This window comes from Oncorhynchus masou, unplaced genomic scaffold (assembly GCF_036934945.1).
Source record: "Oncorhynchus masou masou isolate Uvic2021 unplaced genomic scaffold, UVic_Omas_1.1 unplaced_scaffold_1372, whole genome shotgun sequence".
In the NCBI taxonomy this organism is placed as follows: Eukaryota; Metazoa; Chordata; class Actinopteri; order Salmoniformes; family Salmonidae; genus Oncorhynchus; species Oncorhynchus masou.
In genome coordinates, this window is record NW_027003626.1 from 89,610 (window position 1) to 104,879 (window position 15,270).

Sequence of the window (15,270 nt, forward strand, 5' to 3'; positions counted from 1 at the left end):
GCGAGACCGTTCACTTTGTGGTTAGTTTTTATAGTTTTAACAAGTTTTGTTAACAAGGTAAATCATTAGGAACTAATTGTTATTTAGAAAGACGGCCATGTTGACGGTCTGCATTGTTTAGGGGTAAAACGATAGATTGTCAGCTCGTGTGACTGTCCCAATGCTCCTAACCACTCCGCTACATGCAGCCCTTAAAAGTATGATCGGAGATTTAATGTAGACGCAGTTTTAGGTTATCTTTATAATGACTGCACTGTTTGAGTTGCATTGCATGGGTAACTGCATTTGTGGGAACCGGAGTGGTGCAGCGGTATAAGGCACTGCATTTAAGACAGTCCCTGGTTTGAACATCCGGCCATGATTTGGAGTCCCATCGGGCGGCGCACAAATGTCCCAACATCGTCCGGGGTAGACCGTCAATTGTAAATAAGAATATGTTATTCACTGACTTGTCTAGTTAAATAAAGGAAAAAAAACGGAGTGACAGAAAGTGGGCGTGTCAGAAGTGGGCGGATCAACTGCTTTACACCAGCGCTCTAATTGGTTAGCCAGCTTTGATTGAACATGTTTCTTAACGTTATTGGTCAGTTCTCTGCATGTAGATGTTGGCCGACCTGATATTCCCTAGTCATCTCTGCCGACCAGGACCAGACACTGTAAATGTTAAAGCCCTGCAAGCCATGCAAAACGGTGTCGTGTCGCAACAAATATACCAAGTAAACTGATTCTCTTTCCACACGCATTATTCCGTTGATCCTCCCACTCATGTTGACACGCAACAGGTATGCGTTTAACAGAGAGGAAGAGGCTGAACTCCGCGGAAAGATCTGTCTCCTTCCAGCAGATGGCGTTTTTCCGTTGTTTGGTCAACAAGCAAAGAGTTTTTGTATGGAGAGCAATGAGTGTCGAATTTCGGAGATTTATTTGATCGAATATAAATTTCATAATGCGTGTACTAATATAACTAGGTCATGTGACATCCCGGCAATTTGGATTAAAAACACTTTATATAGAAGTTGTGCAGTTACTCATAACTAACCGACAAACATGCCATATTGACAGAAAAACCTTGGAAAGACTGATGATAGTTACATGGGAGTAGGAGCATGCAAAGGGATTTAAGCATTGGTTCCTATTCATATAGAAGCGTAAAGTTACACAATACAAAATCCCGTTTGTCTTCAAAAAGCCAAAAAATTCTAACTTGGTACAGATGTATCCACAGTGAAGTTTATTGTAACACCATATTGATATAAAACAAAATCATGAACATTTGTCTCTTCCTCTATAGTATATCTTTTTAATTGTCCGCCTTAAAACATTCATAGTCAGATCAAATTGAATATCACAAGTATAAAAACATTTTCAAACATATAAATTAAAAAACAAGCCCAGTGTCCAATGTCTAAACCATTGCAGAGCTCTTCATCCATTTACTTCATTCTGATTCTCCCAGGTCTGCATTATTCCCTTCCCAATATTATCCCCAAATCACACTTCACCAAACAGATACACAGAATGATAAAACCTAGCAGAATTTCAGTAGTATTATTACAAAATGGACAGAGTGCAAACTTGTTCAGAAGTTCAAGTATACAGTATATTTCCACTCAGAACAAAAAAAGGGCTATACTGTTCTACTAACATAGTTAATAAAATAAGGCACATCATTTGTGGTAATGTCAGTACACATATTCCCCACTGGGTGGTGCACTACTTGTTAGTTAGAGCAACCCATTGGGCATCACATCACGTATTTGGGGTTCATCCCTATACTCCAATACAATGACACCCACTAAAGCCTTGTTCACACTAGCAGTTTGTAGTGACTCAAATCCACTTTTTTTATAGGCATATATGATTTTAATCTGTTTTCTTCTCCTTTGCAGTCGGAACACCTAAAAAGCAATCAGATATTTGGAGGTGAATTGAAATCAGATACAAAATCGGATTCCTGCCAATGACTTATGTCTGAACAGTCAAATCTAATTTATTTTCCTTCAAGTGGTTTTTAAGACTTATTTGGCAAATCTTGTTGCTTGCTACTCTGTTGACAGTTTCAACAAAAACGTATGGTAGCTAAGTAGCTTGTTAATTGTTTACAAACAAATGACTGTATGTGCCAACAAACTAAACAGCTACCTAGGTTGACCGCCAGACAAAAAATGAACTCGTTTTGAAAGTTGGATCATCTTATCGTTTGAGGCTTTGTAAGTGTTCTCACGCTATGATGATTTTGAGCATGTAAAACAACTGGGAGACTTCCATAGCAGGCATTGTTGTCAGTCAACTTAGCTTGCTGCACAACAGCTTTCCGAGTGAGAGGAAACACGAGCGCCACCACCAATCAGCCTACAGCGACGCACGCACGCCTGCCATTACCTTGACAACCAGAGCAGCCATGTCAGCCAATCACTGCAGTCTGAAAACACACATCCGATTCGAGACATTCGTATGGCACGACGGGTGTGTGCACTGAGATCGAGGGACGAGCGTAGCAGAGATTTGACGTAACACAATGCAGTCAGTATTGATTTGAGCATTAAGAGCTGCAGTGTGACCAAAGCTCCCGAAGCACATGTTCATGACATTACTTAACCACATTAGCTATTTTAATGAGAACCTGAGAGATCCTATACGACTTTGTAAGGCAAAGAAAAAATACATTCAGATTATATGAAGTAACAGTATGAAAGCCTGGATACATGGACCTGCATATTGATGCAGCATCATAAAGGAGAGGCCCAGTTTATCTGTCCAACGATGGCTAGACTTTTAAAAATGAGCAAGATGTGCATCTCTTATCTCTTGAACTGTTTCTGTGGTTTTCAGCTGCACCTCTACTGACCAGGGTTGGGTTCAATTCCAGTTTAATTCCGGAAGGACACCGAAATTCTAAATTGGAATTTCAGTGTCCTTTCTGAATTGACTGAATTGAACCCGACACCCTGGTACCTTTGTACAGGAGTAGTGACACAGAACTTCTGAACAAAAATATAAAATCAACATGTAAAAAGTGTAACCACGCCAGCCCAGGACTTCCACCCGTTTAACGTCCCATCCGAAAGACAGCACCCTACACGGAGCAGTGTCCAATCACTGCCCTCGTGTATTGGGATTTTCTTTTTTAGACCAGAGGAAAGACTGCCTCCTACTGGCCCTCCAACACCACTTGCAGCAGCATCTGGTCTCCCATCCAGGGACCGACCAGGAATTCCCAGTCATGTGAAATCCATAGATTAAGAACCTAATGAATTCACTTCAATTGACTGATTTCATTATAAGAAGTGTAAACATCTTTGAAATTGTTGTGTTTACATTTTTTGTTCAGTGTATGTAGATCTCTCTTCTCCCTATGGTTCATTCTCACCTATGGAACTATACAGAGAAAACTACCCTTCAGGGTTGGGCTCAATACCATTTCAATTCGGTTAATTGTTATTTCAGTTTCCCTGATTTTAAATGAAATTGACCCCAACCCTGCTACCCTCTCCTCTTAGCTGTTCCAGGACTTGCGGTTCTGTCCCTTGCGACCGGCCCCAGTCCCCTCTCCCTTGGCCAGGGCAGTGAGGGCAGCCAGGTTAGGGCTGGACCCTGATAGGTTAGCACTGCGCCGCTTCTGCTGCTGTCGCCGCTTCTGCTTAGCCCCGCCCCCGACTCCTCCACGGCTCACCCTATCAGGACGCACCAACACCCCGTAACCAGGGTTACAGTGGAAGTAGTGCTTTCCACCCACGGACCCGTCGTTTTTCCCTAGAGAGAGATTGAGAGAGAGAGAGAGATTGATAGTGAGAGAGAGAGAGATTGATAGTGAGAGAGAGAGAGAGAGATTGATAGTGAGAGAGAGAGAGATTGATAGTGAGAGAACTGGGGCACAGCCACCATAAAATACTGTCACACGAACATAATATAGACAATAACCTGTCATTCCAAATTAAACAGCGGAATCTTCCAAATTAGTGAGGCTATTTCTGACTCAATGTTCACCGGGGCATTTCTGAGAACTCATATCAAAACACGGAGGTAGGCGTCTAATCTAGATGAGATAATATAATCTCTGCTATATTACCGACCTGCAGGTAAATCTAGCTCCACTCCAACCCAGGTTCCCTCTGCAAAGTCTGTAGGTCCCACGTAGCTCACCATCCCACTTTTATGACTTCCTACAGTCACAAACTCCCCTTCCTTCAGCCAGTCAGGCACGACTGTGGTTACGTCCGTGACTCCTTCGTCTGAGTCGGAGAGGATCTCCAATCTCTCCAGAGGAACAGAGAGGTCAACACCCAGACTACTGGCCCCAGCTCTTTCTGCCCCTGCCTGGCCTTCATCCTCATCTAGGATAGGTTGGAAGGACTTCAGGTCGGATGTCTTTACTTTCTGGATCTTGAATGCGTTGGCTGATGTGCTACTGGAAGTGGGAGTTTTGACGACTAGTGCTGGGACAGGGTTTAGGGTTAGAAGAGGGGCTTTGGCTGGGGCTAGGGTTGGTGTTGAGGTCGGAGCTGGATGGGCAGGTGTAGGGGCTGGGGCAGGGGTTGGTGTTGAGGTCGGAGCTGGATGGGCAGGTCCCGGAGCTACAGATTGGGCTGGTGCTGGGATTGGGGCTGGTGCTTTGACTTGTTGGCTAGGTGCAGGCACATCAACTTGAGGCTCTACATGGGTAGGTGCAGGTTCAGACTGGGCTGCCGGTGCCCGCTGGTCTAGTTCTTCTGGTAGCTCTGATGGATGGGGACTGGTCTGGACCTGCTTCTACTGGTTGACCTGTTTGGCCTAGTACTGGTTCTGAACCAGTGGATTCACCCAGTCCTGTCTGTTCTGTGGCTGCTTGATCTGATTCTTGTGGCAGGGCTGGTGCTGGTGGAGACTGGTCCAGTGGTGGGCACTCTTTAAGACCTGGTGCCGATTCTACCGGTGGTTCTGGTCGATCAAATGCAGACTGTTCTGATGCAGACAGTTCTGATTCTGGAAGATCCGTTACAGACTTGCCGACATGTTGTTCTGTCTGTCCCCGTGACGATGACAACATTACCCCCGTCTCTGGTTGTTCCTGAGGCATCTCGGACTCCATTGGTTCTTCTGTGTGGACTGGTTCTTCTGTGTGGACTGGTTCTTCTGTGTGGACTGGTTCTTCTGTGTGGACTGGTTCTTCTGTGTGGACTGGTTCTTCTGTGTGGACTGGTTCTTCTGTGTGGACTGGTTCTTCTATGTGGACTGGTGGTTCAGACTGATGTGACACTATAGACAGTTCATGTGTAGACTTGTCTGGCTGGAGTGTACTAGTATCAGTCCTCTCGGTCTCCGAAGCCTCCAGGTCAGTAGCCTGGGGTATCTGAGGAGTCTCCTCCTCTTCCTCCTGGTCGGCCATGTTACAGTCACGATGAAGGTACCGACCGATGTCTGCCTCGAATGACCTGTGCATCGCCTCAAAGACATCTGGCCTCAGATTGGCTGACGGAGTGACGTCCCCACCAATCAGGTAGGGCTCTGACAGGGTTGCCGTGGAGACGCTGGTAGACGCCTCGCTGACCGGGCTGGGGGCGGGCTCTTCCATCTCAGGGATGATGGGTGGTGGGAGGGACATGGTTTTTGGGGCCTCTGATTGGCTCTCTGGGGGGATGATTTCTCCAATGGGAACCTGTGGAATTAACAATGGCGACACAGACTAGTAATGGACGGTGATGAGCATGATACTGTACACACACACACACCCCCCTAGGTGTAGGACCAATGTAATTGATTTGTTATTAAAACCACATTATTTATCTATTATGGATATTGCTTTGTGTGTCCTAAGAACTCTTTACATTGCCAGTGTGGCTGGATGGGCCAGTCTTTGACCAGGCTGCCAGGTCGCTGGCTGGAACGCATTGTCCCTTGTTTAAAAAAAAAAAAAATCCTAACTTGTTTTTGCTGTGAAATAAATCAAGTTTATTTTTTACCTGCATTATTTTCTTCATATTTTTCTGTAACGAAACCCAACAACAAAATGTCAAATGTATTATTGTTAACAACTCTGTTCGGGACGTTCCCTTATTGGATTATTGGGCAAATCCCTCAAATCGGAGTACCTAAGGAACTTTGGGCTAAACGTTTAAGAAATAGTCAATGAACTAGGAACATAAGATCAAGTGACTTTTACCAAGTGACGACCAAGTGTGGTATCCAAGTCCTCTTCCACACTTGGTGACTGCACTCTGATGAAAGGCAGGCTCCGAGGAACAGGCTAAAAATGAGAGTTTTGTGTTAAAAATTTGATCTGAGATGTTTCACAGAGTATATTGACAGTTAAATTAATCATTGATGTCATTCCAGCCTCTGATCTAGGGACAGGTTACCGATTCCAGCCTCTGATCTAGGGACAGTATACCGATTCCAGCCTCTGATCTAGGGACAATATACCGATTCCAGCCTCTGATCTAGGGACAATATACAGATTCCAGCCTCTGATCTAGGGACAATATACCGATTCCAGCCTCTGATCTAGGGACAGGTTACCGATTCCAGCCTCTGATCTAGGGACAATATACCGATTCCAGCCTCTGATCTAGGGACAATATACCGATTCCAGCCTCTGATCTAGGGACAATATAATTGATTCCAGCCTCTGATCTAGGGACAATATACCGATTCCAGCCTCTGATCTAGGGACAATATACCGATTCCAGCCTCTGATCTAGGGACAATATACCGATTCCAGCCTCTGATCTAGGGACAATATACCGATTCCAGCCTCTGATCTAGGGACAATATACCGATTCCAGCCTCTGATCTTATACCGATTCCAGCCTCTGATCTAGGGACAGTATACCGATTCCAGCCTCTGATCTAGGGACAGTATACCGATTCCAGCCTCTGATCTAGGGACAGTATAAAGCCTCTGATCTAGGGACAATATACCGATTCCAGCCTCTGATCTAGGGACAATATACCGATTCCAGCCTTGATCTAGGGACAATATACCGATTCCAGCCTTGATCTAGGGACAATATACCGATTCCAGCCTCTGATCTAGGGACAATATACCGATTCCAGCCTCTGATCTAGAGACAGTATACCGATTCCAGCCTCTGATCTAGGGACAGTATACCGATTCCAGCCTCTGATCTAGGGACAATATACCGATTCCAGCCTCTGATCTAGGGACAATATACCGATTCCAGCCTCTGATCTAGGGACAGTATACCGATTCCAGCCTCTGATCTAGGGACAGTATACCGATTCCAGCCTCGGATCTAGGGACAATATACAGATTCCAGCCTCTGATCTAGAGACAGTATACCGATTCTAGCCTCTGATCTAGGGACAGTATCCATTCCAGCCTCTGATCTAGGGACAGTATGGTGATTCTAGCCTCTGATGAAAGGACAGTATACCGATTCCAGCCTCGGATCAGGACAGTAAAATTCCAGCCTCTGATTTGTGTTAAATTCCAGCCTCTGATCTAGGGACAAGATGATTTCGGATCTAGGGACAGTATATTGACAGATCTAGGGACAGTATACAGATTCCAGCCTCTGATCTAGGGACAGTATACAGATTCCAGCCTCTGATCTAGGGACAGTATACCGATTCCAGCCTCTGATCTAGGGACAGTATACAGATTCCAGCCTCTGATCTAGGGACAGTATACAGATTCCAGCCTCTGATCTAGGGACAGTATACAGATTCCAGCCTCTGATCTAGGGACAGTATACAGATTCCAGCCTCTGATCTAGGGACAGTATACCGATTCCAGCCTCTGATCTAGGGACAGCACACAAATTCCTGTCCCTTCTCTATTAAATCAACCTCCATTCAAAATGTCCTTTCTGACCTGTTCAAAACCATGGGAATTAAAATAAGGCATTCTTTTTAAAAATATAGCTAAACATTCCAAACCTCTCTCTTCTCAGAGAAGGGTAAAGGGGTACGGGGTAAGGGGCACTAGAGACATTGGTGGCAGATCAGCAGACTCCGAGTTCTAGATGAATTCTGGAATCACAGTGAGAACTGACAAGTGATTGTTTTCACACGTTTTGATTGGAAGACGCTAGAAGGAGAAGGAGTCGCCACGGAAACCATTGTCAGCAGGTCCAAACAGGGACCGAACCGGTCGTCCTCTGGCTCAGCCCATAACACCTGGGACTCAACCACTGTCCCCTCCATCACATCTTCACACTGCTGGACAATAGTCCCATACAAAAAGGCCCTTGGACAGATACAGTCTCTAAAAACAGACTATGGCTAGTTCTACATGCAGTAGGCTGAGTGTGTGAGATAATGTGAATGTCTAAGAACTGACCAGAAAGCAGTTGTTACTGTTAAAAAGATTCAACAAAATTTCAACTAACTATTCACTAGACCCTTAACCTCTATTCTAACCCTAACCTTAGTAACCAGTTGCTTACAAACAGATAGGGAACTATTGGGGATCTACAGATGGTCAAACTAGCCACATAAATTACGGCCTCAGTTTAGTTTACCTGCTGGGGGACAGGAGTCAGGTCTCTCTTCTCCTCCCTGGCGGAGAACAGGGACTTGAGCAGTTTGGGGACAGGAGGGACTAGAGCCTTGACTGGGGAGAAATAAGAGGTAGCACGAGTGCGCAGTGAGAGGCCTTGGGGTCGTACAGGGAGGAAGAGGAAGAAGAGAGGAAGAGGAAGAAGAGAGGAAGCTATAAACTGGAGAGGAGAAACCCAACAGAGGACAGGCAGAACAGGTAATATAATAGCAGCACCAGAGCAGTGACGGCTCAACAGTGAGGAAAAGGATAGCGACCATTAGCCCTGAGGTCATAGCAGAGGACGGTGTTGTTCTCACCAGTGTCAGGGAGGATGTTCTGGGCCAGAGGTAGAGTGGAGCCAGGGAGGGTACGTCTGGAGTGGGATGGGGGAGGAACAACTGACAGGTCCTGGTGACTCTCGGACCAGCCCTGAGGATACCAGGGTTGGAACAGTAGAATCATTTTGTGATATAGAATCAGTTTTGGTGCAGCAGGGTTGGGGTCAATTCCATTTCAATTCAGAAAGCACATTTAAAATCATTGAAGACAATTGAAATTTGATTGTACTTCCTGACTGGTATTGAAATTAAATTGACCCCAACCCTGGTTGGTAGAGACATGATTACTGTTTTGTTGTTCGTTAAGGTGTTGTTAGAGTATGTTGCCATGGTGACACCCAAACTATAGAAGTTGTTGCTGTACAGATGGGGGGGGGGGTCTGTTTTTCTAGATCAACCTAGTTTAGGGACGTCTCACCTTGTTGTCATGTAGCCTGTGGTTGGTGGACAGGTCCTGTCTGCTCCAGGATCCTGACAGCTAGAAGAGAGAAGAGATCAGAATGGTTAGCAGGACAGCGCAGGGTTCAAACAAGACTGCGTTAGCCTGCTGAGCTAAATCCTTAGTTTAGAGAGCTAGCGTAAGTCTTAGGTTAGTTAACCTGTTGTCTTTACAGGTTAACTAGCAGTTACTAAGTAGTACGTTATTACGTTACTGTGATGATGGGAATAGCTGGCTGATGGTAGAGGTGTCCTCAGATGAAACAGTTTGGTGGAGTTGGTGCATATAGTATGACGATATTTTGTGACGTTTCTATTCGTATTGGAGTTTTATTCCGGAGCCGAAGTCTAAGCCCCATCGTCGGTGATTGGTCAACAGTAGGGATTCTTCAAAAAACGTATTTGTCGTCATCCAATGATAGACGACTCGTTTTCATTGAAAAAAAATTCTTTTGAAAAATACTGCATCAAACATTTAAGTTCGATGTGAAATTGCATGACTATGGTCTCTTCGGCAAAAACGTAAAAATGATTTTGTTATATTATACTGGAGAAAAATATAAAAAAGACAACAAATTCATTGATTTTACTGAGTTACAGTTCATGAGGAAATCAGTCAATTGAATTTACATAAATTCATCAGGCCGTGATCTATGTCACATGACTGGGAATACAGATATCTGTTGGTCAGATACTTTACAAAAAATAAAAAAAAATAAAAAAAATGGGCCTCAGGATCTCATCACAGTATCTGCACATCTACCACTCCAGTGTCTATTTGCTAAATTGTAATTATTTCACCACTCTGGCCTATTTATTGCCTTACCTCCCTAATCTTACTACATTTGCACACACTGCATATAGATTTTTCTATTGTGTTATTGACTGTATATTTGTTTATCCCACGTGTAACTCTGCGCTGATTGTGTCCAACTGCTTTGCTTTATCTTGGCCAGGTCGCAGTTGTAAATGAGAACTTGTTCTCAACTGGCTTACCTGGTTAAATAAAAGGTGAAATAAAAACATCAAATCTCTGTGCATTCAAATTGCCATCGATAAAATGCCATTGTGTTCATTGTCCGTAGCTTATGCCCATACATAACCCCACAGCCACCATGGGGCACTCTGTTCACATGGTTGACGTCGACAAACCGCACGCCCTTCACGTGGTCTGTGGTTGAGGCCGGTTGGATGTACAGCAAATTCTCTCAACCGACGTCGGAGGCGGCTTATGGTAGAGAAATTAACATTCAAGGCTCTGGTGGACATTCCTGCAGTCAGCATGCCAACTGCACCCTCATCAGTGGCATTGTGTTGTGTGGCAAAACTGTACTTCTATTGTCCCCCCAGCACAAGGTGCACCTGTGTAAAGATCATGCTGTTTAATCAGCTTCTTGATATGCCACACCTGCCAGGTGGATGGATTATCTTGGCAAAGGAGAAATGCTCACTAACAAGGACGTAAATTAAATTTGTGCAGAGAAAAGAAAATACGCTTTTTGTGCGAAACATTTCTCGGCTCTTATTTCAGTTCATGAAATCAAATCAAATGTTAGTCACATTACAACAGGTGTAGTAGACCTTACAGTGAAATGCTGAATACAACAGAAATGTGAATACAACAGGTGTAGACCTTACAGTGAAATCCTTGAATACAACAGGTGTAGTAGACCTTACAGTGTGTACAACAAGTAGACCTTACAGTGAAATCCTTGAATACAACAGGTGTAGTAGACCTTACAGTGAAATCCTTGAATACAACAGGTGTAGTAGACCTTACAGTGAAATCCTTGAATACAACAGGTGTAGTAGACCTTACAGTGAAATCCTTGAATACAACAGGTGTAGTAGACCTCACAGTGAAATGCTGAATACAACAGGTGTAGTAGACCTTACAGTGAAATCCTTGAATACAACAGGTGTAGTAGACCTTACAGTGAAATCCTTGAATACAACAGGTGTAGTAGACCTTACAGTGAAATGCTTACTGATGAGCCCCTAACCAACAATGCAGTTTAAAAAATATGTAATTAAAGAGAAGCAGTGAAATAACAGTAGCGAGACTATATACAGGGGGTACCGGTACAGAGTCAATGTGCAGGGGGCACCGGTTATTTGAGGTCATTGAGGTAATATGTAAATGTACGTAGAGTTATTAAAGTGACTATGCATTGATAACAACAGAAAGTTGCAGGTGTAAAGAGAGGGTGCGACTATGCGTAGATGATAACAGAGAGTAGCAGCAGTGTTGAAGGGGGGGGGACAATGCAACTAGTCTGGGTAGATGTTCAGGAGTCTTTACATGTTCATATGTAAATTCACTGACTATTTAGGAGGAAGTGTATACTGGCTACGGCATCTCAAGATGGACAAACAGTCCTATTGTCGTTATTTTCTCCTTTTACAAAACGGCGAGTTGGGCCAGACGAGTTGGGCTAAGGCGCCAGCCGAACTGAAGCATGCTAAAGCCTTAAGGTATAGGTAGATAGACCGTGTGAGCTCATTTCTTACCCGGTTCACATTAGGAGAGCTGAGAGCACGTCTGGGAGACTTGGTCTTGACAGACAACCGCTCCTTCACTGCAACTTCCTACACACACACAGACACACAGGGTTTATGTTATATAAGAGGTGAGTAATAGGACATTATGTACAGTCGTGGCCTAAAGTTTTGAGAATGACACAAATATTAATTTTCACAAAATGTTTGCTGCCTCAGTTTGTATGATGGCAATTTGCACTCCAGAATGTTATGAAGAGTGATCAGATGAACTGCAATTAATTGCAAAGTCCCTATTTGCCATGCAAATGAACTGAATCCCCCAAAAAACATTTCCACTGCATTTCAGCTCTGCCACAAAAGGACCAGCTGACATCATGTCAGTGATTCTCTCGTAAACACAGGTGTGAGTGTTGACGAGGACAAGGCTGGAGATCACTCGGTCATGCTGATTGAGTTCGAAAAACAGACTGGAAGCTTCAAAAGGAGGGTGGTGCTTCTGAATAATTCTTCTTCCTCTGTCAACCATGGTTACCTGCAAGGAAACATGTTCCATCACCATTGCTTTGCACAAAAATGGCTTCACAGGCAAGGATATTGCTGCCATTAAGACTGCACCTAAATCAACCATTTATCGGATCATCAAGAACTTCAAGGAGAGAGGTTAAATTGTTGTGAAGAAGGCTTCAGGGCGCCCAAGAAAGTCCAGCAAGCGCCAGGACCGTCAGTACAGAGCTTGCTCAGGAATGGCAGCAGGCAGGTGTGAGTGCATCTGCACGCACAGTGAAGCAAAGACTTTTGGAGGATGGCCTGGTGTCAAGAAGGGCAGCAAAGAAGCCACTTCTCTCCAGGAAAAACATCAGGGACAGACTGATATTCTGCAAAAGGTACAGGGATTGGGCTGCTGAGGACTGGGGTAAAGTCATATTCTCTGATGAATCACCTTTCCGATTGTTTGGGGCGTCCAGACAACAGCTTGTCTGGAGAAGACAAGGTGAGCGCTACCATCAGTCCTGTGTCATGCCAACAGTAAAGCATCCTGAGACCATTCATGTGTGGAGTTGCTTCTCAGCCAAGGGAGTGGGCTCACTCACACTTTTGCCTAAGAACAGAGCCATGAATAAAGAAAGGTACCAACACATCCTCCGAGAGCAACTTCTCCCAACCATCCAGGAACAGTTTGGTGACAAACAATGCCTTTTCCAGCATGATGGAGCACCTTGCCATGAGGCAAACGTGATAACTAAGTGGCTCGGGGAACATAACATTGATATTTTGGGTCCATGGACAGGAAACTCCCCAGACCTTAATCCCATTGAGAACTTGTGGTCAATCCTCAAGAGGCAGGTGGACAAACAAAAACCCACAAATTCTGACAAACTCCAAGCATTGATTATGCAAGAATGGGCTGCCACCAGTCAGGATGTGGCCCAGAAGTTAATTGACAGCATGCCAGGGCGGATTGCAGAGGTCTTGAAAAAGAAGGGTCAACACTACAAATATTGACTCTTTGCATCAACTTCATGTAATTGTCAATAAAAGCCTTTGACACTTATAAAATGCTTGTAATTATACTTCAGTATTCCACAGTAACATCTGCCAAAAAATATCTAAAAGACACTGAAGCAGCAAACTTTGTGGAACGACTGTATGTATTATTGTGGAGAGGTCTGTCTGTCCGTCTGTCTACCTGTCGTAGTCGGTCCAGGGTGAGTATATTCTCCACAGCCAGGACACTGCAGAGGTACTTCTCTATGGCAGCCTCACTGTCCCCTGACTGGACATCCTGAACATCCACACTGGCTGCTAGTCTGGCCAGCATCTCTCTGTCCTCTGGACCCTGGACATCCTGGAGGGAGAGAAGCATCGATAATATACAGGTAACTGTCAAAATAATGCAAACACCTGAGAAAATGAGGGATACAAAAGTACTGTATATTGAAAGCAGGTGCTTCCACAAAAAAACAGGTGTGGTTCCTGAGTTAATTAAGCAATTAACATCCCATCATGCTTAGGGTCATGTATAATAATGCCTGACAGGCCATTATTTTAGATATCATGACTATGCCCCCCCATAGGATGACAATGCCCCCATTCACAGGGCACGAGAGGTCACTGAATGGTTTGATGAGCATGAAAACGATGTAACCCATAACAGACACCAGATCTTATGGGAGATTTTGAAGAGGCTTCTGAGACAGAGTTTTCCACCACCATCAACAGAACCCCAAAGGACGAAAGAATGGTGTGCTTCCATCCAATAGACTTCCAGACACTTGTAGAATCTACGCCAAGGTGTAATGAAGCTGTTCTGGTTCGTGGTGGACCAACGCCCTTTAAAAAGACACTTTATGTTGGCGTTTCTGTTATTTTGACAGTTACCTGTATAAGATATTATTATTATTGCATTGTCAATAATGTGTCAGAGCCAAAAACTATATGACAACTTACTTCTGGACACCCATCTAAAGAGCCAATATCACAGTGACCTCATCAACATGTGCAATAAATCATGAAAACAGAGCTCAGCTAACTGGGTTTGGGCACCATTGAGATTGAAAAGTTTCTGGGTGTCATGTAGGCACCAAAACATGATGTACTTTTAACCGTATTCTCCAGTTCTTTTTACTGTATTCTCCAGTTCTTTTTACTGTATTCTCCAGTTCTTTTTACCGTATTCTCCAGGTCTTTTTACCGTATTCTCCAGGTCTTTTTACCGTATTCTCCAGTTCTTTTTACCGTATTCTCCAGTTCTTTTTACCGTATTCTCCAGTTCTTTTTACCGTATTCTCCAGGTCTTTTTACTGTATTCTCCAGTTCTTTTTACCGTATTCTCCAGTTCTTTTTACCGTATTCTCCAGTTCTTTTTACCGTGTTCTCCAGTTCTTTTTACCGTATTCTCCAGTTCTTTTTACCGTATTCTCCAGTTCTTTTTACCGTATTCTCTGGTTCTTTTTACCGTATTCTCGGTTCTTTTTACTCCTGCTTAATGTGACCAGTTCTCAATCCAAAAACAGGTATTTAACCTCAAGGGAATTTATATACAAAGCTAACTGAAATTAAATGAGTTCACGGGTGTTGGCACCAAAACACCCGTGTTTCTCTCACCCCAGGTATGTTGGAGACGATCTCCAAGGTGACTCCACAGCCAGGAATGGTGCTGCGATGAGACATCTTCTTCATCAGACTCTGACCCCAACCCTGGTACATAACCACAATATCAGCATCAACCACGATATAAACACCAACCACGATATCAGCATCAACTATACCCACGATATCAACATCCACCTATACCCACGATATCAGCATCAACTACACCCACAATATCAACACCCAACTACACCCACGATATCAACACCAACTACACCCACGATATCAACATCCACCTATACCCACGATATAAACATCCACCTATACCCACGATATCAACATCCACCTATACCCACGATATAAACATCCACCTATACCCACGATATCAACATCCACCTATACCCACGATATCAACATCCA

General features: G+C 44.1%; 1 pseudogene; it reads right to left on the reverse strand.

Moving 5' to 3' along the window:
* Nucleotides 1-1,208: 1,208 nt before the first annotated feature.
* Nucleotides 1,209-15,270, reverse strand: part of LOC135530535 (kinesin-like protein KIF13B) — a 73,066-nt pseudogene continuing 59,004 nt past the window's right edge.